Source organism: Hyperolius riggenbachi, chromosome 10 (assembly GCF_040937935.1).
Source record: "Hyperolius riggenbachi isolate aHypRig1 chromosome 10, aHypRig1.pri, whole genome shotgun sequence".
Classification (NCBI taxonomy): domain Eukaryota; kingdom Metazoa; phylum Chordata; class Amphibia; order Anura; family Hyperoliidae; genus Hyperolius; species Hyperolius riggenbachi.
Genome location: NC_090655.1, coordinates 285105630 through 285128829, shown reverse-complemented (window position 1 = coordinate 285128829; position 23200 = coordinate 285105630). Strand labels below are relative to the sequence as shown.

At 50.8% G+C, this 23200-nt stretch overlaps 1 pseudogene; it reads right to left on the bottom strand.

Moving 5' to 3' along the window:
- The window catches only part of LOC137535541 (zinc finger protein 585A-like), a 235646-nt pseudogene extending 226272 nt beyond the window's left edge, over positions 1 to 9374 (bottom strand).
- Between the last annotated feature and the right edge of the window lie 13826 nt (positions 9375 to 23200).

The window sequence follows — 23200 nt, the reverse complement described above, 5'->3', positions numbered from 1 at the left end:
TGTTATTGGATTGTGGAACATATTATCAGAGTTTCCATTAATCCTTATGGGGAAATTTGCTTTGATATAAGTGCTTTGGATAACAAGCGTGTTTCTCGAACACAGCCCCGTTTCTAGGGGCGAGCAACCTGTGCGGCCACACTGAGCACTGGGGGGGTGGGGGGGGGGGAGCTGTGATGGAGGGGGAGCTGCAGTTATGGGGAGGGTGGCCCGACCTCTCCCTCCCTTCCTCTCCCCGGCCCGCCCTCCATGCTCTCTCCTCCGCTGCAGAGTGAGCGCAGCAGGAAGCGCTGTATACAGCAACTCACCGTCCTGTGTTCCAATCACTGATCACTTGCCCCTGGTCTCCTCCTCTGCATAGCTGCGGTATACACACTCTACTTCCTGTTTAGAGGAGGAGACCAGTGGCAAGTGATCGGCGATTGGAACATAGGGAGGTGAGTTGCTGTATACATCGCTTCCTGTTGGGCTCTCTCTGAAGCAGAGGGGGGAGCACGGAGGGCAGCCCCAGGGAGAAGAACCTATACTGGGGGCACCTACCTATCTAACATGTACTGAGGGCACCTACCTATCTAGCCTCTACTGGGGGCACCTACCTATCTAACCTGTACTGTGGCACCTACCTATCTAACATGCACTGAGGGAACCTACCTATCTAGCCTCTACTGGGGGCACCTACCTATCTAACCTGTACTGGGGAACCTACCTCTCCAACTTATACTGGGGGCACCTACCTATCTAACCTATACTGGGGGCACCTACCTATCTAGCCTCTACTGGGGGCACCTACCTATCTAACCTGTACTGGGGGCAATTACCTATCTAACCTGTACTGAGGGCTCCTACCTATCTAGCCTATAGTAGGGGCACCTACCTATCTAACCTATGTTGTGGGCACCTACCTATCTAACATGTACTGAGGGCACCTACCTATCTAGCCTCTACTGGGGGCACCTACCTATCTAACCTGTACTGTGGCACCTACCTATCTAACATGCACTGAGGGAACCTACCTATCTAGCCTCTACTGGGGGCACCTACCTATCTAACCTGTACTGGGGAACCTACCTCTCCAACTTATACTGGGGGCACCTACCTATCTAACCTATACTGGGGGCACCTACCTATCTAGCCTCTACTGGGGGCACCTACCTATCTAACCTGTACTGGGGGCAATTACCTATCTAACCTGTACTGAGGGCTCCTACCTATCTAGCCTATAGTAGGGGCACCTACCTATCTAACCTATGTTGTGGGCACCTACCTATCTAACATGTACTGAGGGCACCTACCTATCTAGCCTCTACTGGGGGCACCTACCTATCTAACCTGTACTGTGGCACCTACCTATCTAACATGCACTGAGGGAACCTACCTATCTAGCCTCTACTGGGGGCACCTACCTATCTAACCTGTACTGGGGCACCTACCTCTCCAACTTATACTGGGGGCACCTACCTATCTAACCTATACTGGGGGCACCTACCTATCTAACCTACACTGGGGGCTCCTACCTATCTAACCTGTACTGGGGGCACCTACCTATCTAGCCTCTACTGGGGGCACCTACCTATCTAACCTGTACTGGGGGCAATTACCTATCTAACCTGTACTGAGGGCTCCTACCTATCTAGCCTACAGTAGGGGCACCTACCTATCTAACCTATGTTGTGGGCACCTACCTATCTAACCTATACTGGGGGCACCTACCTATCCAACTTATACTGGGGGCACCTACCTATCTAACCTATGTTGCGGGCACCTACTTATCTAACCTATACTAGGGTCACTTACCTATCTAACCTGTACTGGGGGCACCTACCTATCTAGCCTAAACTGGGGGCAGCTACCTATCCAACTTATACTGGAGGCACCTACCTATCTTACCTATACTGGGGGCACCTACCTATCTAACCTATACTGCAGGCACCTACCTAGCTTGCCTATCCTGGTGGCAACTATACTGACTATCTATATTGGAGGCACCTTCCTAACTAACCTATACAGGGGGCACCTACCTATCTAACCTATGTTGGGGGCAACTATTCTGGCTACCGATATTGGAGGCACCCACCTAGCTAACCTGTACTGGGGGCACCTACCAATCTAACCTATACTGGAGGCACCTACCTGGCTAACCTATACTGGGGGCAATAAAACTGGGGCACCAATACCTGGCTACCTATACTGGGGGGACCTATAGCTAGCTACCTATACTGAGTGTAACTAGACCTGGCTAACCTATACTGCGGACACCTATACCTGGCTCCACGGGGAGCACAATCTTTACACCCTCGCCCTGGGTGCATTTTAGTCTAGAAAATGCTCTGCCCGAACAAATTATGCTCACAAACTAAGGCTCTACTGTATGTATGTTTGGTTGGTATAGACCAGGCATGGACAAACTTGGCCCTCCAGCTGTTAAGGAACTACAAGTCCCACAATGCATTGCAGGAGTCTGACAGCCACAGTCATGAATCATAAAGGCAAATGCATAATGGGACTTGTAGTTCCATAACAGCTGGAGGGCCGAGTTTGCCCATGCCTGGTATAGGCTGAGCATGTGTCAGATATGACATCACATGTGTGACACTTTGAAACCAAAATGCCAGCCATGTAGTTCTAGTTGTATTTGATTGCTCTGCAGGGGGCACAGGAGGGAGGAGCATGGAGAGGGAGGGAGGAATGGAAAGGATATCGGCCTTATGTCTGTCATCCATCTTGTACACAGCAGCCATTTTGTTTCTCCTATCACCCATTTTAAATTACAGATATACATATATATTGAAAGCGTGTCTATTGCTCCAGCTTCAGGTTTTCATATCAGCTTAGTTTTCCTCTTTGTAGTTGTTTACTGCAGGAGTTCTGTGAGGCAGGAAACTGCAAGGCTTACGTTGTCCTAGTTCAGTGATCTGCAAACTTGTCTCTCCAGCTGTTAAGGAACTACAATTCCCACAATGCATTTGCCTTTATGAATCATGACTGTGGCTGTCAGACTCCTGCAATGCATTGTGGGGCTTGTAGTTCCTTCACAGCTGGAGAGCCAAGTTTGCAGATCACTGCACTGTCCTAGTTCTGCTTTTCTGATAAACGGCTCACCAAATATTCTGGGCACGCTGCCAGCACAGGAAATAGCTTAACCACAGCAGCGCGCACCTGCATACCATTTCCTTTACTTCTATCACTCCTTTTCCTCTGTACAAGTCATATTGCATCTTACAAATCCTGCTGCTATTTTATGTATAAGTCTCTGCAATATCTGTATACTGAAGTCTATGCCATTTATGCATTTACACATGTGTAAGTAATTACATTGTACATCATAGTAAGTATAATGAGGGCTGTTCCATGCCCAGATAAACAGTCTGTTTATTTGCACCATCCTGTGTGTTATTTGCTATGAGCAGACTCCTGGTGCAGCAGAGGTCCAGGCTGAACCCCTGACCAGGCCTTGGGTGGTCTTACAAGGGTCCACTTCCTTTCACAATGATGTCAGCCCCCCTCCTCACTTCTTCCCAGATAAAGAAATGCCCAAACCCACTAGGTACGTTGTTGGCAATAGGAGCCTTTGCCTGCCATACTGTACTAGGCATGTGCTTGGCAGGCGAAGGGTTAAACTTCAGTTATGTCTGAGATGTTTTTCCCTGTCTTATTGTAAAGGTAGCCATACACTGATCCATTATGAGGCAATCTGCCTATTCAATCGATCCCTCACTGATACCAATCAGATTCTGATGTGTTCCTTCCACACACGGCACATTGATGCTTAATAGATTCCAGCATGAAATGTATTGAAAATCAGACTTCAGCATTACACTGTTCAATGTAGTGCAACGCTATGGCCTCCTGCCCCGCCCCCAACCCACAGTCATTTTCTGTCATGCCTAATCAATATTTCCCATCAGTGTTAGGAAAAAATCATTTACATACCTCCTGACTTTAGGACCCAGCAAAAAGGGAAACTAAGCTCCGCCCCATCACACCTTTAGCCACACCCTAATGTTACATGTGGCGTGCGCCCTCCTTATATTGTTCTGTGGTGTCCCTCCCCATTATATCTTCCCTGGTAGTGTTTAGTGCCCCGCAATACAGCTTCCCTGGTGGTCCAGGTCAAGCCCCCCTCCCCATTACAGCTTCCCTGGTGGTCTAGGGCTACCCCCATCCCCATTACAGCTTCCCTGGTGGCAGAGGCGCTCCTAGAGACCAGCTGACCAGCTAATTGCCTAGAACGCCAGATTTATGGCAGGCGCTTTGAGGGAAGAAAAAGTTTATTTTTCCTGTCCTTAGAGACTGAAAAATTAGGGAACGGAGATAAAAAGTTCTAATGAAAGTCTTTGCTGCTCAGCCTCAAATAAGGAATCTACAAACCTTTTGTCTACAACACTTTGTATGGCATTCCCTAATGTTAGTGTTATCTCCAGATCTAGAGTGTCTGTGTGACTGCTGGAGGCCCTCCACCCCTCCCTGTGCCAAAGAGGAAAAGTAAACACAGCAGAAGAGCATGTCTGTTGGAGCCTTGGAGGAGGTAATAACAAGGCATGCAAGACATGCCAGGAGTGCAGAGCTCCAGCTAGAGAAAATCAATCCCCAGACAGTTACGTTACTGGGCACTGACTTTGCAGCACTAGGGACATTTGCATTTCCTCACCAGACCCTATCACCTGAATGTGATGGCTTCCAGACTGATAAGGTACCGTGTGAATAGCAGGACTACTAGCTAAATGAAAAGCTTTAGTCACTGATTGAGCACACAAAAGGTTAAATTCTGGCTGCAGCTCAGGGAGGGGGAAGCACAGCGGGAGACCAGGTCATCAGGATGTGAATAGAGTGACTTGCTGTATAAGATGCTGATCAGGCTGCCTATTCTTTAACCAAATCATAGACTGCAGTGCACACTGGGGAACTACAGGTACCAGCATGTCCTACTGTGATTATGTATGTGTCATGTATGGAATTATAGTTCATCTTCACAAAGAAATGCTGGTAATTGTAGATCTCCCAGTGGTTTATAAGGTTCTTACAAAGGTACAATAATGGATAATTGTTCATATACAAGTGATAATTAAGTTTTTTTTATAGCACTGACATCTCCTGCAGCACTTTACAGAGTACATAGTCATGTCACTGACTGTCCTCAGAGGAGCTCACACTCTAATCCTACCATAGCCATAGTCTAATGTCCTACCATATTATGTATTTATATAGCAGTGACATCTTCTGCAGCACATTACAGAGTACATAGTCATGTCACTGACTGTCCTCAGAGGAGCTCACACTCTAATCCTACCATAGTCATAGTCTAATGTCCTACTATATTATTATTATGTATTTATATAGCACTGACATCTTCCGTAGCACATTACAGAGTACATAGCCATGTCACTGACTGTCCTCAGAGGAGCCAACAATCTAATCCTGCCATAGTCATAGTCTAATGTCCTACTATATTATTATTATTATTATTATTAATTTATATAGCACTGACATCTCCTGCAGCACATTACAGACTACATAGTCATGTCACTGACTATCCTCAGAGGAGCTCACAATCTAATCCCACCATAGTTAAAGTCTAATATTCTCAATATAGGATTGTTTTGGGGGAAACCAGTTGACTTGTTAGTGTGTTTTAGGGATGTTGGGGAATATGAAGTGCCTAAATGAATTCCTGGGGAAGATAGTAACTCCATGCAGATTTTGCCCTAACCAATGTTCAAACCTAGGACTCAGCCCGCGGGGTCTGTGGCATGCAGAGCAGGGCGGCAGCTGAATTACGATTATTTTCCAGTGAAACGCAGCCGCATCACGATTATTTTCATAGGGAGGCACCACAAGGGGAAGGATGGGGGAGCGTGTCGGGGCACCATGGGGGGGGGGGGGGGGGGCACCACAGGTTTTCTCGCCTGGAGTGCCAAGATGGCTAGAAGCGCCCCTGCCTGGTGGTCTAGGGCTACCCCCTTCCCAGTACAGCTTCCCTGGTGGTCTAGGGCTACCCCCTTCCCATTACAGCTTCCCTGGTGGTCTAGGGCTAACCCCTCCCCATTACAGCTTCCCTGGTGGTCTAGGGCTCCCTCCCCATTACAGCTTCCCTGGTGGTCTAGGGCTACCCCCTCCCCATTACAGCTTCCCAGGTGGTCTAGGGCTACCTCCCCCCCTCCCCATTACAGCTTCCCTGATGGTCTAGGGCTACCCCCTCCCTATTACAGCTTCCCTGGTGGTCTAGAGCTACCCTCCTCCCCATTACAGCTTCCCTGGTGGTCTAGGGCTACCCCCATTCCCATTACAGCTTCCCTGGTGGTCTAGGGCTACCCCCCTCCCTCCCCATTACAGCTTCCCTGTTGGTCTAGGGCTACCCATCTCCCCATTACAGCTTCCCTGGTGGTCTAGGGCTACCCCCCTCCCTCCCCATTACAGCTTCCCTGTTGGTCTAGGGCTACCCCCTCCCCATTACAGCTTCCCTGGTGGTCTAGGGCTACCCCCCTCCCTTCCTATTGCTGTCTGCAGCTCTGGCACACCAAGGGAAAAACACAAAATAAATGTTCGGTTCTTCTCTTGTCTAGCAGTGTTGCTGCTCCTATGGATGAAGTCCACAGCTGCTGACACGTGATGGTGAATGTAAGGGACATACGAATGGCTCCCACTCACTGACCCAGAAGGAGACAGCTTTCCCACACCAGTTACCTGATATCATCTATAACTGAAGTGTTATCAGCTGACACAGCTGTCTCCAGAGGTCTCTCACCTTACATCTCCATCCAGAGAGCTGCAGCCTCTGACTTGTATAAGGGGTACAGCATTCCCCTCCCCCCATCACTCCCCCACTATTTTTACATGTATGTGTCAAGCTTTTTTATATATGGGTGTCACTAAATGAGTTAGTTTTGCACGTTGCACTTTAGTGCTGTTATGAGTTAATCTGCTAAATAAAATATACTTTGCATGCACCTAATAGCCAATTATCCTTTGTGTTCATTCTTCCATCTTGTGAACACAGATGACAGCGTACACAGAAGGGAACAGTGTCACACAGTCTGGGGTCTCTGCTGAACCTCAGTTCCACCTACCTGATCATGCTGGGGGATGGTGGGGTCTTCCTGTGGCCAATCCCAGGAATAAAGAGGACCTGTACATCTCTCTGGTGGGTTTCTGTTACTGGATACATCTGTAGGAAACACACACACTGACTGAATACATTGTCTCTATGTGTTTATCAGATAATGGGAGATCTAGGTGGACAATCCTGGGAATAAAGAGGACCTGTACATCTCTCTGGTGGGTTTCTGTTACTGGATACATCTGTAGGAAACACACACTGACTGAATACATTGTCTCTATGTGTTTATCAGATGATGGGGGATCTAGGTGGACAATACCGGGAATAAAGAGGACCTGTACATCTCTCTGGTGGGTTTCTGTTACTGGATACATCTGTAGGAGACACACACACTGACTAAATATATTGTCTCTATGTGTTTATCAGATGATGGGGGATCTAGGTGGACAATCCTGGGAATAAAGAGGACCTGTACATCTCTCTGGTGGGTTTCTGTTACTGGATACATCTGTAGGAAACACACACACTGACTGAATACATTGTCTCTATGTGATTATCAGATAATAGGGAATCTAGGTGGACAATCCTGGGAATAAAGAGGACCTGTACATCTCTCTGGTGGGTTTCTGTTACTGGATACATCTGCAGGAAACACACACACTGACTGAATACATTGTCTCTATGTGTTTATCAGATGATGGGGGATCTAGGTGGACAATCCTGGGAATAAAGAGGACCTGTACATCTCTCTGCTGGGTTTCTGTTACTGGATACATCTGTAGGAAACACACACACTGACTGAATACATTGTCTCTATGTGATTATCAGATGATGGGGGATCTAGGTGGACAATCCTGGGAATAAAGAGGACCTGTTACTGGATCCATCTGTAGGAAACACACACACAGACTGAGTGCATTGTCTCTATGTGTTTATCAGATGATGGGGGATCTAGGTGGACAATCCTGGGAATAAAGAGGACCTGTACATCTCTCTGCTGGGTTTCTGTTACTGGATACATCTGTAGGAAACACACACACTGACTGAATACAATGTCTCTATGTGATTATCAGATGATGGGGGATCTAGGTGGACAATCCTGGGGATAAAGAGGACCTGTACATCTCTCTGGTGGGTTTCTGTTACTGGAGACATCTGTAGGAAACACACACACATTGACTGAATACATTGTCTCTATGTGTTTATCAGATGATGGGGGATCTAGGTGGACAATCCTGGGAATAAAGAGGACCTGTACATCTCTTTGGTGGGTTTGTTACTGGATACATCTGTAGGAAACACACACACACACACACACACTGACTGAATACATTGGGCCTGATTCACAAAGCGGTGCAAAGTGTTTGCACGCGAGGGAAAAGCCCTTTATCACGCCTAAACTCAGTTTAGGCATGATAAGAAGAAACTCGCGCGAAGAGCTGCACAAATCGGTGATAACTAGGTGGTGCAAAGGTTATCACGCCTAAAGTCTTTTTTTATGCGTGATAACTGAGTTATCACCGCTTTGTGAATCAGGCCCTCTGTGTTTATCAGATAATGGGGGATCTAGGTGGACCCCAAGTACTGCTCTCTGCTTTGTTATAAATGAAAGTCTCCTCTTACCCGGTGAAGTGGGGGGCAGCTGATTCTCCATCATGGTGTCCTTGTAGAGGTCCTGGTGCTCTTCTATATACTGCCACTCCTCCATAGAGAAATAGATGTTGAAATCCTGATACCTTATAGGAATCTGACACAAAAATGAAACAGTCACCACCCAGACACACCCCTTGCTGTTATTGGATAATGTCCCATAATTCCCAGCACCGCTCACCTCTCCTGTCAGAAGCTCAATCATCTTCCTGGTGACTTCCAGAATCTTCTGCTTGTTGTGTCTCTCAGATATCAGGAAGTGAAGTGGGGGAACAGTGATGGTCACATGATCACCAGACTTCACTGGAGGAAAACTCTGTATAGAGAGACCAACAATAATGTCACATGACCTTCCAGAATACTCCTCACCTCTCCAGTCAGGTGTATAGTTTATTAAGATATATGTTACATCATGTGACCTCCCAGAACCCTCCTCACCTCTTCAGTCAGCAGGCAGATGATCTCCAGGGTGAGGTTGAATATCCTCTCGGTCATGTGACTCTGGTCCTCCTCCATCCTCAGTGATGTGGTCATGTGACTCTGGTCCTCCTCCATCCTCAGTGATGTGGTCATGTGACTCTGGTCCTGTGACTCTGGTCAGTAGTGTGATCAAGCCTGTGGGGCAATAAATGGGCTCCCCTCGCCTCTCACAATCCCTCTGGGTATCAGGGATACACTCAATGCCAGGCCTATATGCATGCAATGCTCTCCTCCCAGCTGTCTCTCCAATCCAGGGCAGAATCAATGCTTTATGAAACCTCACTAGTAAGCAAGAAACTCCTCTGCCTGTTTCCTCACCCACTAGAAACTCCCCCTCCCCCCCTCCATCTGGCCAGTCACTCTGACTTCCCCTTTCTGAGGACTCACTCTGACTTCCCCTTTCTAACGGCTTTAGAGAAACAGCGCCTTTCTACACTGATCTCTAAAGATCATCTCACTACCTGTGCCCTGTACCCTTTTCCCTCTCATCCCTCAGCTCTCCTCACTACCTGTGCCCTGGACCCTATTCCTTCTCATCTTATCCCTCAGCTCTCCTCACTACCTGTGCCCAGGACCCCATTCCCTCTCATCCCTCAGCTCTCCTCACTACCTGTGCCCTGGACCCTATTCCCTCTTATCACTCAGCTCTCCTCACTACCTGTGCCCTGGACCCTATTCCCTCTCATCTTATCCCTCAGCTCTCCTCACTACCTGTGCCCTGGACCCTATTCCCTCTCATCTTATCCCTCAGCTCTCCTCACTACCTGTGCCCTGGACCCTATTCCCTCTCATCTTATCCCTCAGCTCTCCTCACTACCTGTGCCCTGGACCCTATTCCCTCTCATCTTATCCCTCAGCTCTCCTCACTACCTGTGCCCTGGACCATATTCCCTCTTATCCCTCAGCTCTCCTCACTACCTGTGCCCTGGACCCTATTCCCTCTTATCACTCAGCTCTCCTCACTACCTGTGCCCCGGATCCTATTCCCTCTCATCCTATCCCTCAGCTCTCCTCACTACCTGTGCCCTGGACTCTATTCCCTCTAAACCCTCAGCTCTCCTCACTACCTGTGCCCTGGGCCCTATTCCCTCTAACCCCTCAGCTCTCCTCACTACCTGTGCCCTAGACCCTATTCCCTCTCATCTTATCCCTCAGCTCTCCTCACTACCTGTGCCCTGGACCCTATTCCCTCTGATCTTATCCCTCAGCTCTCCTCACTACCTGTGCCCTGGACCCTATTCCCTCTCATCCCTCAGCTCTCCTCACTACCTGTGCCCTGGACCCTATTCCCTCTTATCTTATCCCTCAGCTCTTCTCACTACCTGTGCCCTGGACCCTATTCCCTCTCATCCCTCAGCTCTCCTCACTACCTGTGCCCTGGACCCTATTCCCTCTCATCTTATCCCTCAGCTCTCCTCACTACCTGTGCCCTGGGCCCTATTCCCTCTCATCTTATCCCTCAGCTCTCCTCACTACCTGTGCCCTGGACCCTATTCCCTCTCATCCCTCAGCTCTCCTCACTACCTGTGCCCTGGACCCTATTCCCTCTCATCTTATCCCTCAGCTCTCCTCACTACCTGTGCCCTGGGCCCTATTCCCTCTCATCTTATCCCTCAGCTCTCCTCACTACCTGTGCCCTGGACCCTATTCCCTCTCATCTTATCCCTCAGCTCTCCTCACTACCTGTGCCCTGGACCCTATTCCCTCTAATCCCTCAGCCCTCCTCACTACCTGTGCCCTGGGCCCTATTCCCTCTCATCTTATCCCTCAGCTCTACTCACTACCTGTGCCCTGGACCCTATTCCCTCTCACCCCTCAGCTCTCCTCACTACCTGTGCCCTGGACCCTATTCCCTCTCATCTTATCCCTCAGCTCTCCTCACTACCGGTGCCCTGGACCCTATTCCCTCTTATCCCTCAGCTGTCCTCACCACCTCTGCCCTGGACCCCATTCCCTCTTATCCCTCAGCTCTCCTCACTACCTGTGCCCTAGACCCTATTCCCTCTTATCCCTCAGCTCTCCTCACTACCTGTGCCCTGGACCCTATTCCCTCTCATCTTATCCCTCAGCTCTCCTCACTACCTGTGCCCTGGACCCTATTCCCTCTTATCCCTCAGCTCTCCTCACTACCTGTCCTCTGGACCCTATTCCCTCTCATCTTATCCCTCAGCTCTCCTCACTACCTGTGCCCTGGACCCTATTTCCTCTAATCCCTCAGCTCCCCTCACTACCTGTGCCCTGGACCCTATTCCCTCTTATCCCTCAGCTCTCCTCACTACCTGTGCTCTGGACCCTATTCCCTCTCATCTTATCCCTCAGCTCTCCTCACTGCCTGTGCCCGGGACCCTATTCCGTCTAATCCCTCAGCCCTCCTCACTACCTGTGTCCGGGGCCCTATTACTTCTTATCTTATCCCCCAGCTCTCCGCACTACCTGTGCCCTGGACCCTATTCCCTCTCATCTTATCCCTCAGCTCTCCTCACTACCTGTGCCCTGGACCCTATTCCCTCTTATCCCTCAGCTCTCCTCACTACCTGTACCCTGGACCCTATTCCCTCTCATCTTATCCCTCAGCTCTCCTCACTACCTGTGCCCTGGACTCTATTCCCTCTTATCTTATCCCTCAGCTCTCCTCACTACCTGTGCCCTGGACCCTATTCCCTCTCATCCCTCAGCTCTCCTCACTACCTGTGCCCTGGACCCTATTCCCTCTCATCTTATCCCTCAGCTCTCCTCACTACCTGTGCCCTGGACTCTATGCCCTCTCATCCCTCAGCTCTCCTCACTACCTGTGCCCTGGACCCTATTCCCTCTTATCCCTCAGCTCTCCTCACTACCTGTGCCCTGGATCCTATTTCCTCTAATTCCTCAGCTCCCCTCACTACCTGTGCCCTGGACCCTATTCCCTCTTATCCCTCAGCTCTCCTCACTACCTGTGCCCTGGACCCCATTCCCTCTTATCCCTCAGCTCTCCTCACTGCCTGTGCCCTGTACCCTATTCCCTCTAAACCCTCAGCTCTCCTCACTACCTGTGCCCTGGACCCCATTCCCTCTCATCTTATCCCTCAGCTCTCCTCACTACCTGTGTCCTGGACCCTATTCCCTCTCATCTTATCCCTCAGCTCTCCTCACTACCTGTGCCCTGGACCCTATTCCCTTTCATCCCTCAGCTCTCCTCACTACCTGTGCCCTGGACCCTATTCCCTCTCATCTTTTCCCTCAGCTCTCCTCACTACCTGTACCCTGGACCCTATTCCCTCTCATCTTATCCCTCAGCTCTACTCACTACCTGTGCCCTGGACCCTATTCCCTCTTATCCCTCAGCTCTCCTTACTACCTGTGCCCTGGACCCTATTTCCTCTCATCTTATCCCTCAGCTCTCCTCACTACCTGTGCCCTGGACCCTATTCCCTCTTATGCCTCAGCTCTCCTCACTACCTGTGCTCTGGACCCTATTCCCTCTCATCTTATCCTTCAGCTCTCCTCACTACCTGTGCCCTGGACCCTATTCCCTCTCATCTTATCCCTCAGCTCTCCTCACTACCTGTGCCCTGGACCCTATTCCCTCTCATCTTATCCCTCAGCTCTCCTCACTACCTGTGCCCTGGACCCTATTCCCTCTCATCTTATCCCTCAGCTCACCTCACTACCTGTGCCCTGGACCCTATTCCCTCTCATCTTATCCTTCAGCTATCCTCACTACCGGTGCCCTGGACTAGTGTTGGGCGAACAGTGTTCGCCACTGTTCGGGTTCTGCAGAACATCACCCTGTTCGGGTGATGTTCGAGTTCGGCCGAACACCTGACGGTGCTCGGCCAAACCGTTCGGCCATATGGCCGAACTAAGAGCGCATGGCCGAACGTTCCCCGAACGTTCGGCTAGCGCTGTGATTGGCCGAACGGGTCACGTGGTTCGGACCCGAACGCGCTCTGATTGGCCGAACGGTCACGTGGTTCGGGTAAATAAATACCCGAACCACGTCATATCTCCGCCATTTGTCTGTGGGTTTAGCTTTGGGTAGGCAGGCAGGGTAGTTCGCGCTCCAGCCACGCTAGCCAGGGTCCCCCCTGTCATTGTGTCACTGCTGGGAACAGTAGTACACCGCTTGCTCAGCCACACTATATAGCATTCTGTTTACTGCCACTCTGTGTACCTCGCTCAGCCACACTATATAGCATTCTGTTTACTGCCACTCTGTGTCTGCTGGGAATAGTAGTACACCGCTTGCTCAGCCACACTATATAGCATTCTGTTTACTGCCACTCTGTGTACCTCGCTCAGCCACACTATATAGCATTCTGTTTACTGCCACTCTGTGTCTGCTGGGAATAGTGGTACACCGCTCGCTCAGCCACACTATATAGCATTCTGTTCACTGTTCTGTGTCTGCTGGGAATAGTGGTACACCGCTCGCTCAGCCACACTATATAGCATTCTGTTCACTGTTCTGTGTCTGCTGGGAATAGTGGTACACCGCTCGCTCAGCCACACTATATAGCATTCTGTTCACTGTTCTGTGTCTGCTGGGAATAGTGGTACACCGCTCGCTCAGCCACACTATATAGCATTCTGTTTACTGCCACTCTGTGTCTGCTGGGAATAGTGGTACACCGCTCGCTCAGCCACACTATATAGCATTCTGTTCACTGTTCTGTGTCTGCTGGGAATAGTGGTACACCGCTCGCTCAGCCACACTATATAGCATTCTGTTTACTGTTCTGTGTCTGCTGGGAATAGTGGTACACCGCTCGCTCAGCCACACTATATAGCATTCTGTTTACTGTTCTGTGTCTGCTGGGAATAGTGGTACACCGCTCGCTCAGCCACACTATATAGCATTCTGTTCACTGTTCTGTGTCTGCTGGGAATAGTGGTACACCGCTCGCTCAGCCACACTATATAGCATTCTGTTCACTGTTCTGTGTCTGCTGGGAATAGTGGTACACCGCTCGCTCAGCCACACTATATAGCATTCTGTTTACTGTTCTGTGTCTGCTGGGAATAGTGGTACACCGCTCGCTCAGCCACACTATATAGCATTCTGTTTACTGTTCTGTGTCTGCTGGGAATAGTGGTACACCGCTCGCTCAGCCACACTATATAGCATTCTGTTTACTGTTCTGTGTCTGCTGGGAATAGTGGTACACCGCTCGCTCAGCCACACTATATAGCATTCTGTTTACTGTTCTGTGTCTGCTGGGAACAGTAGTACACCGCTCGCTCAGCCAGAGTATATAGCATTGTGTTTACTGCCACTCTGTGTACACCGCTCAGCCAGACTATATACCATTGTTTACTGACACTCTGTGTACACCGCTCAGCCAGACTATATACCATTGTTTACTGCCACTCTGATTCTGCTGGGAACAGTAGTACACCGCTCGCTCAGCCAGACTATATAGCATTGTGTTTACTGCCACTCTGTGTACACCGCTCAGCCAGACTATATACCATTGTTTACTGACACTCTGTGTACACCGCTCAGCCAGACTATATACCATTGTTTACTGACACTCTGTGTACACCGCTCAGCCAGACTATATACCATTGTTTACTGCCACTCTGATTCTGCTGGGAACAGTAGTACACCGCTCGCTCAGCCAGACTATATAGCATTGTGTTTACTGCCACTCTGTGTACACCGCTCAGCCAGACTATATACCATTGTTTACTGACACTCTGTGTACACCGCTCAGCCAGACTATATACCATTGTTTACTGACACTCTGTGTACACCGCTCAGCCAGACTATATACCATTGTTTACTGCCACTCTGATTCTGCTGGGAACAGTAGTACACCGCTCGCTCAGCCAGACTATATACCATTGTTTACTGACACTATATAGCAGACTATATAGCATTGTGTGTACACCGCTCAGCCAGACTATATACCATTGTTTACTGACACTCTGTGTACACCGCTCAGCCAGACTATATACCATTGTTTACTGCCACTCTGATTCTGCTGGGAACAGTAGTACACCGCTCGCTCAGCCAGACTATATACCATTGTTTACTGACACTATATAGCAGACTATATAGCATTGTGTGTACACCGCTCAGCCAGACTATATACCATTGTTTACTGACACTCTGTGTACACCGCTCAGCCAGACTATATACCATTGTTTACTGCCACTCTGATTCTGCTGGGAACAGTAGTACACCGCTCGCTCAGCCAGACTATATACCATTGTTTACTGACACTATATAGCAGACTATATAGCATTGTGTGTACACCGCTCAGCCAGACTATATACCATTGTTTACTGACACTCTGTGTACACCGCTCAGCCAGACTATATACCATTGTTTACTGCCACTCTGATTCTGCTGGGAACAGTAGTACACCGCTCGCTCAGCCAGACTATATACCATTGTTTACTGACACTATATAGCAGACTATATAGCATTGTGTGTACACCGCTCAGCCAGACTATATACCATTGTTTACTGACACTCTGTGTACACCGCTCAGCCAGACTATATACCATTGTTTACTGCCACTCTGATTCTGCTGGGAACAGTAGTACACCGCTCGCTCAGCCAGACTATATAGCATTGTGTTTACTGCCACTCTGTGTACACCGCTCAGCCACACTATATAGCATTGCGTACTCTGCCAGTCAGTGTGTATATTGCTGGGATCAGTAATACTCCACTCACCGTCAACCACTATATGAGCTCAACATGAGTTCCCCAGAGACCTCCGCTGTGAGCAGCACTCCCAACAACAGCAACAGCCAACGCCCCACGCAAGCTATAACATCCACCCCAGCAGCCAGTGGTCAGCAGCAGCCCTCCCCGGAGGAGAACGTTGTGTCCATCAGTCCGTCGCCAGAGCGATTAATGAGGGCTGCCATTGAGGAGATGATGGGGCCTGATGTGGAGGAGGAGGTCTGGCTCAGGCCAGCATCCCAAGTTAATGTTGAGGACGATGAGGGGTCTGTGTCTGGGGATGTTGGGGTGGCAGAGGTGGTGGGTGGGTCAGACTCAGGAGAAGAGTTGTATGATGAGGATGATGATCGGGACCATCTGTATGTGCCTCAGAGTCCGACCCCGGAAAACATGTTGTATCGTGTGTTTAGGTACTAAAATCTGCGTTCCCTCCCAGTAGTGTTGGGCGAACAGTGTTTGCCACTGTTCGGGTTCTGCAGAACATCACCCTGTTCGGGGTGACTATATAGCAGACTATATAGCATTGTGTTTAATGCCACTCTGTGTACACGGCTCAGCCACACTATATAGCATTGTGTTTACTTCCACTCTGTGTCTGCTGGGAACAGTAGTACACCGCTCACCCGCCACTGTATAGCATTGTGCTCTGTGTCACTGCTGACAATAGTGGTACACCGCTCACCCACCACTGTATAGCATTTCTGTACTGCCACTGTACTGCTGCCAGTCAGCGTGTACTTTAAGGATAAGTGAAATGAGGAAGAAATCCGGTGAAAGAGGGAGGGGCAAGGGAAGAGGTGTTTCCCCTGACGGTTCACGTACAGGCCACAGGGGAGCACCCAAGAAAACCCACTCAATACTGCCCATGTTGTCCAGGACAACAACCCTCACAGATCCAAAAGAACAGGACCAGATAATTACTTGGATGACCTCTCAAGCGTCCAGCAGTGGGTTAAGCAGCACCAGCACATCACGCACGAGGTCCGAGTCCTCAGCCAGTTAAAGTCTGGGCTTTCTTTGAAGACTGCACTGAGGATGTTACCATGGCGATTTGCAAGGTGTGCAAGACCCGCCTGAGCAGGGGGAAAAGTATTAACAACCTCTTCACCACCAGCATGAGCCGCCACATTCTATCCAAACATCCCACGCTGTGGGCAAACGCGGCAGGACAGGGTACCACCAGCAACACTGCCTCCCTTGGGTTCACCAGACTCACCACCAGACCCGCCTCAGCAGCAGCAGTAGCCCAGCCATTGCGTGGTTCACAACATTCACAAACATCAGACGATGCTGACACTGTCACTTTCCGGACTAGTGCTCTTGAGGTCTCCCAGTGTTCATCAAACACAACAACCAACAGCCCTTCGGTGTGCAGCGCTACGGTTGAGTTGTCTGTCTCTGAGATGTTTGAGCACAAGAGGAAATTGCCAGCAAATGACCCCCGGGCCGTGGCAGTAACAGCCAGCCAGCATAGCCAAGCTTCTGGCCTGCGAAATGCTGCCATATCGAGTGGTGGAGACAAACAGCTTCAAGGGCATGATGTCAGTGGCCATCCCACGTTACGTGGTTCCCAGCCGCTACCACTTTGCGCGCTCTGCAGTGCCTGAGTTGCATGAGCACGTGGTCAGCTAAATAACCCGAAGCTTGAAGAATGCCGTTGCCTGCAAGGTTCACCTCACCACTGACACCTGGACGAGTGCGTTCAGCCAGGGTCGATACATCTCCCTTACCGCGCACTGGGTGAACCTTGTGGAGCCTGGCAGCGATTCCTCACCTGCTACGGCGCGGGTGTTGCCCACGCCGCAAACAGCTGGATAACAACAGCAGCACCTACCTCTCTGACTCCTTCTCCTCCAACGCATCTCAAAGCTGTACCTCATCCGGAAATGCTAACCCAGCACCAGCAGCAGTAGGATCGTGGAAGCAGTGCAGCACAGCTGTTGGCATGCGTCAGCAAGCGTTGCTGAAGCTGATCTGCCTTGGGGATAAGCAGCACACAGGGGAGGAAATTTGGAGGGGAATAAAGGAACAGACGGATTTGTGGCTGGCACCGCTGGACCTGAAACCGGGCATGAAGCTAGACACCTGGCACGAACTGGCAATGTACGCAATAGAGGTGCTGGCTTGCCCGGCAGCCAGCGTTATGTCGGAACGCTGTTTCAGTGCTGCCGGAGGCATCATCACAGATCGGCGTATCCGCCTCTCCACAGAAAATGCAGACCGTCTGACTCAAATTAAAATGAATCAATCCTGGATTGGAAACGACTACGCAACACTCCAGGACCCCAACCAAGTAACATGACCGATGAACATCTGGGATGGTTTAGCGTTTCCGGTCCCTGTTTATTGAACCTCTCATCTGTATTACATTTATGACTGCATGGCGGCAAAAAGCATTGCTGCTATATCCGCACGCTTTTTGTCCTCATGCAAGGCCTGGGTTGTTGTGTCTCACAAAGCGTGGCCTTCTCCTCCTGCGCCTCCTCCTGTTCCATCACGTGTGCTGCTGCTGCTGCTGGGTTAGCGTTGCCGCGTGGTCCCTGTTTATTGAACCTCTTATCTTTATTACATTTATGACTACATGGCGGTACAAAGCATGCTATCCGCACGCTTTTTGTCCTCATGCAAGGCCTGGGTTGTTGTGTCTCACAAAGCGTGGCCTTCTCCTCCTGCACCTCCTCCTGTTCCATCATGTGTGCTGCGGCTGCTGCTGGGTTAGCGTTGCCGGTCCCTGTTTATGGAACCTCTTATCTTTATTACATTTATGACTGCATGGCGGTACAAAGCATGCTATCCGCACGCTTTTTGTCCTCATGCAAGGCCTGGGTTGTTGTGTGTCTCACAAAGCGTGGCCTTCTCCTCCTGCGCCTCCTCCTGTTCCATCACGTGTGCTGCTGCTGGGTTAGCGTTGCCGCGTGGTCCCTGTTTATTGAACCACTTATCTTTATTACATTTATGACTGCATGGTGGTACAAAGCATGCTATCCGCACGCTTCTTGTCCTCATGCAAGGCCTGGGTTGTTGTGTCTCAAAGCGTGGCCTTCTCCTCCTGCGCCACCCTCCTCCTGTTCCATCACGTGTGCTGCTGCTGGGTTAGCATTACCGGTCCCTTTTCCTGGAACCTCTTATATGTATTACATTTATGACTGCATGCCGACAAAAAGCATGTTACCTGTGCAAAGAAAACAGACATTTCCCACATTTAAAAGACAGTTTTCCCTTTGAAACTTTAAAATCGATTTTCTCAAAAACTATAAGCTCTTTTTGCTAAATTTTTTTTCCTCTTGTACCCACTCCCAAGGTGCACATACCCTGTAAATTTGGGGTATGTAGCATGTAAGGAGGCTTTACAAACCACAAAAGTTCGGGTCCCCATTGACTTCCATTATGTTCGGAGTTCGGGTCGAACACCCGAACATCGCGGCCATGTTCGGCCTGTTCGGCCCGAACACGAACATCTAGATGTTCGCCCAACACTACCCTGGACCCTATTCCCTCTCATCCCTCAGCTCTCCTCACTACCTGTACCCTGGACCCTATTCCCTCTCATCTTATCCCTCAGCTCTCCTCACTACCTGTGCCCTGGACCCTATTCCCTCCTATCTTATCCTTCAGCTATCCTCACTACCGGTGCCCTGGACCCTATTTCCTCTAATCCCTCAGCTCCCCTCACTACCTGTACCCTTGACCCTATTCCCTCTCATCTTATCCCTCAGCACTCCTCACTACCTGTGCCCTGGGCCCTATTCCCTCTCATCTTATCCCTCAGCTCTCCTCACTACCTGTGCCCTGAACCCTATTCCCTCTCATCTTATCCCTCAGCCCTCCTCACTACCTGTGCCCTGGACCCTATTCCCTCTTATCCCTCAGCTCTCCTCACTACCTGTGCTCTGGACCCTATTCCCTCTCATCTTATCCCTCAGCTCTCCTCACTACCTGTGCCCGGGACCCTATTCAGTCTAATCCCTCAGCCCTCCTCACTACCTGTGTCCGGGACCCTATTACTTCTTATCTTATCTCCCAGCTCTCCGCACTACCTGTGCCCTGGACCCTATTCCCTCTCATCTTATCCCTCAGCTCTCCTCACTACCTGTGCCCTGGACCCTATTCCCTCTCATCTTATCCCTCAGCTCTCCTCACTACCTGTGCCCTGGACCCTATTCCCTCTTATCCCTCAGCTCTCCTCACTACCTGTACCCTGGACCCCATTCCCTCTTATCCCTCAGCTCTCCTCACTACCTGTGCCCTGGACTCTATTCCCTCTCATCCCTCAGCTCTCCTCACTACCTGTGCCCTGGACCCTATTCCCTCTTATCCCTCAGCTCTCCTCACTACCTGTGCCCTGGATCCTATTTCCTCTAATTCCTCAGCTCCCCTCACTACCTGTGCCCTGGACCCTATTCCCTCTTATCCCTCAGCTCTCCTCACTGCCTGTGCCCTGTACCCTATTCCCTCTCATCTTATCCCTCAGCTCTCCTCACTACCTGTGCCCTGGACCCTATTCCCTCTTATCCCTCAGCTCTCCTCACTACCTGTGCTCTGGACCCTATTCCCTCTCATCTTATCCTTCAGCTCTCCTCACTACCTGTGCCCTGGACCCTATTCCCTCTTATCCCTCAGCTCTCCTCACTACCTGTGCCCTGGACCCTATTCCCTCTCATCTTATCCCTCAGCTCTCCTCACTACCTGTGCCCTGGACCCTATTCCCTCTTATCCCTCAGCTCTCCTCACTACCTGTGCTCTGGACCCTATTCCCTCTCATCTTATCCTTCAGCTCTCCTCACTACCTGTGCCCTGGACCCTATTCCCTCTTATCCCTCAGCTCTCCTCACTACCTGTGCCCTGGACCCTATTCCCTCTCATCTTATCCCTCAGCTCTCCTCACTACCTGTGTCCGGGACCCTTTTCCCTTTCATCCCTCAGCTCTCCTCACTACCTGTGCCCTGGACCCTATTCCCTCTTATCCCTCAGCTCTCCTCACTACCTTTGCCCTGGACCCTATTCCCTCTAATCCCTCAGCTCTCCTCACTACCTGTGCCCTGGACCCTATTCCCTCTTATCTTATCCCTCAGCTCTCCTCACTACCTGTGCCCTGGACCCTATTCCCTCCCATCCCTCAGCTCTCCTCACTACCTGTGCCCTGGTCCCTATTCCCTCTTATCCCTCAGCTCTCCTCACTACCTGTGCCCTGGGCCCTATTCCCTCTAAACCCTCAGCTCTCCTCACTACCTGTGCCCTGGACCCTATTCCCTCTAAACCCTCAGCTCTCCTCACTACCTGTGCCCTGGACCCTATTCCCTCTGATCTTATCCCTCAGCTCTCCTCACTACCTGTGCCCTGGACCCCATTCCCTCTTATCCCTCAGCTCTCCTCACTACCTGTGCCCTGGACCCTATTCCCTCTCATCCCTCAGCTCTCCTTACTACCTGTGCCCTGGACCCCATTCCCTCTTATCCCTCAGCTCTCCTCACTACCTGTGCCCTGGACCCTATTCCCTCTCATCTTATTCCTCAGCTCTCCTCACTACCTTTGCCCTGGACCCTATTCACTCTCATCCCTCAGCTCTCCTCACTACCTGTGCCCTGGACCCCATTCCCTCTTATCCCTCAGTTTTCCTCACTACCTGTGCCCTGGACCCCATTCCCTCTCATCTTATCCCCCTGCTCCCCTCACTACCGGTGCCCTGGACCCTATTCCCTCTTATCCTATCCCTCAGCTCTCCTCACTACCTGTGCCCTGGACCCTATTCCCTCTTATCCCTCAGCTCTCCTCACTACCTGTGCCCTGGACCCTATTCCCTCTTATCCCTCAGCTCTCCTCACTACCTGTGCCCTGGACCCTATTCCCTCTTATCCCTCAGCTCTCCTCACTACCTGTACCCTGGACCCTATTCCCTCTCATCTTATCCCTCAGCTCTCCTCACTACCTGTGCCCTGGGCCCAATTCCCTCTCATCCCTCAGCTCCCCTCACTACCTGTGCCCTGGACCCTATTCCCTCTGATCTTATCCCTCAGCTCTCCTCACTACCTGTGCCCTGGACCCTATTCCCGCTCATCCCTCAGCTCTCCTCACTTCCTGTGCCCTGGACCCTATTCCCTCTCATCTTATCCCTCAGCTCTCCTCACTACCTGTGCCCTGGACCCTATTCCCTCTCATGTTATCCCCCAGCTCTCCTCACTACCTGTGCCCTGGACCCTATTCCCTCTCATCTTATCCCTCAGCTCTCCTCACTACCTGTGCCCTGGACCCTATTCCCTCTCATCTTATCCCTCAGCTCTCCTCACTACCTGTGCCCTGGACCCCATTCTCTCTCATCCCTCAGCTCTCCTCACTACCTGTGCCCTGGACCCTATTCCCTCTGATCTTATCCCTCAGCTCTCCTCACTACCTGTGCCCTGGACCCTATTCCCTCTCATCCCTCAGCTCTCCTCACTACCTGTGCCCTGGACCCTATTCCCTCTCATCCCTCAGCTCTCCTCACTACCTGTGCCCTGGACCCTATTCCCTCTCATCTTATCCCTCAGCTCTCCTCACTACCTGTGCCCCGGACCCCATTCCCTCTAATCCCTCAGCTCTCCTCACTACCTGTGCCCTGGACCCCATTCCCTCTAATCCCTCAGCTCTCCTCACTACCTGTGCCCTGGGCCCTATTCCCTCTTATCCCTCAGCTCTCCTCACTACCTGTGCCCTGGACCCTATTCCCTCTCATCCCTCAGCTCTCCTCACTACCTGTGCCCTGGACCCTATTCCCTCTCATCTTATCCCTCAGCTCTCCTCACTACCTGTGTCCTGGGCCCTATTCCCTCTCATCTTATCCCTCAGCTCTCCTCACTACCTGTGCCCTGGACCCCATTCCCTCTAATCCCTCAGCTCTCCTCACTACCTGTGCCCTGGGCCCTATTCTCTCTCATCTTATCCCTCAGCTCTCCTCTCTACCTGTGCCCTGGGCCCTATTCTTTCTCATCTTATCCCTCAGCTCTCCTCACTACCTGTGCCCTGGACCCCATTCCCTCTAATCCGTCAGCTCTCCTCACTACCTGTGCCCTGGACCCTATTCCCTCTCATCCCTCAGCTCTCCTCACTACCTGTGTCCGGGACCCTATTCCCTCTCATCTTATCCCTCAGCTCTCCTCACTACCTGTGCCCTGGACCCCATTCCCTCTAATCCCTCAGCTCTCCTCACTACCTGTGCCCTGGGCCCTATTCTCTCTCATCTTATCCCTCAGCTCTCCTCACTACCTCTGCCCTGGACCCTATTCCCTCTCATCTTATCCCTCAGCTCTCCTCACTACCTGTGCCCTGGACCCTATTCCCTCTTATCCCTCAGCTCTCCTCAC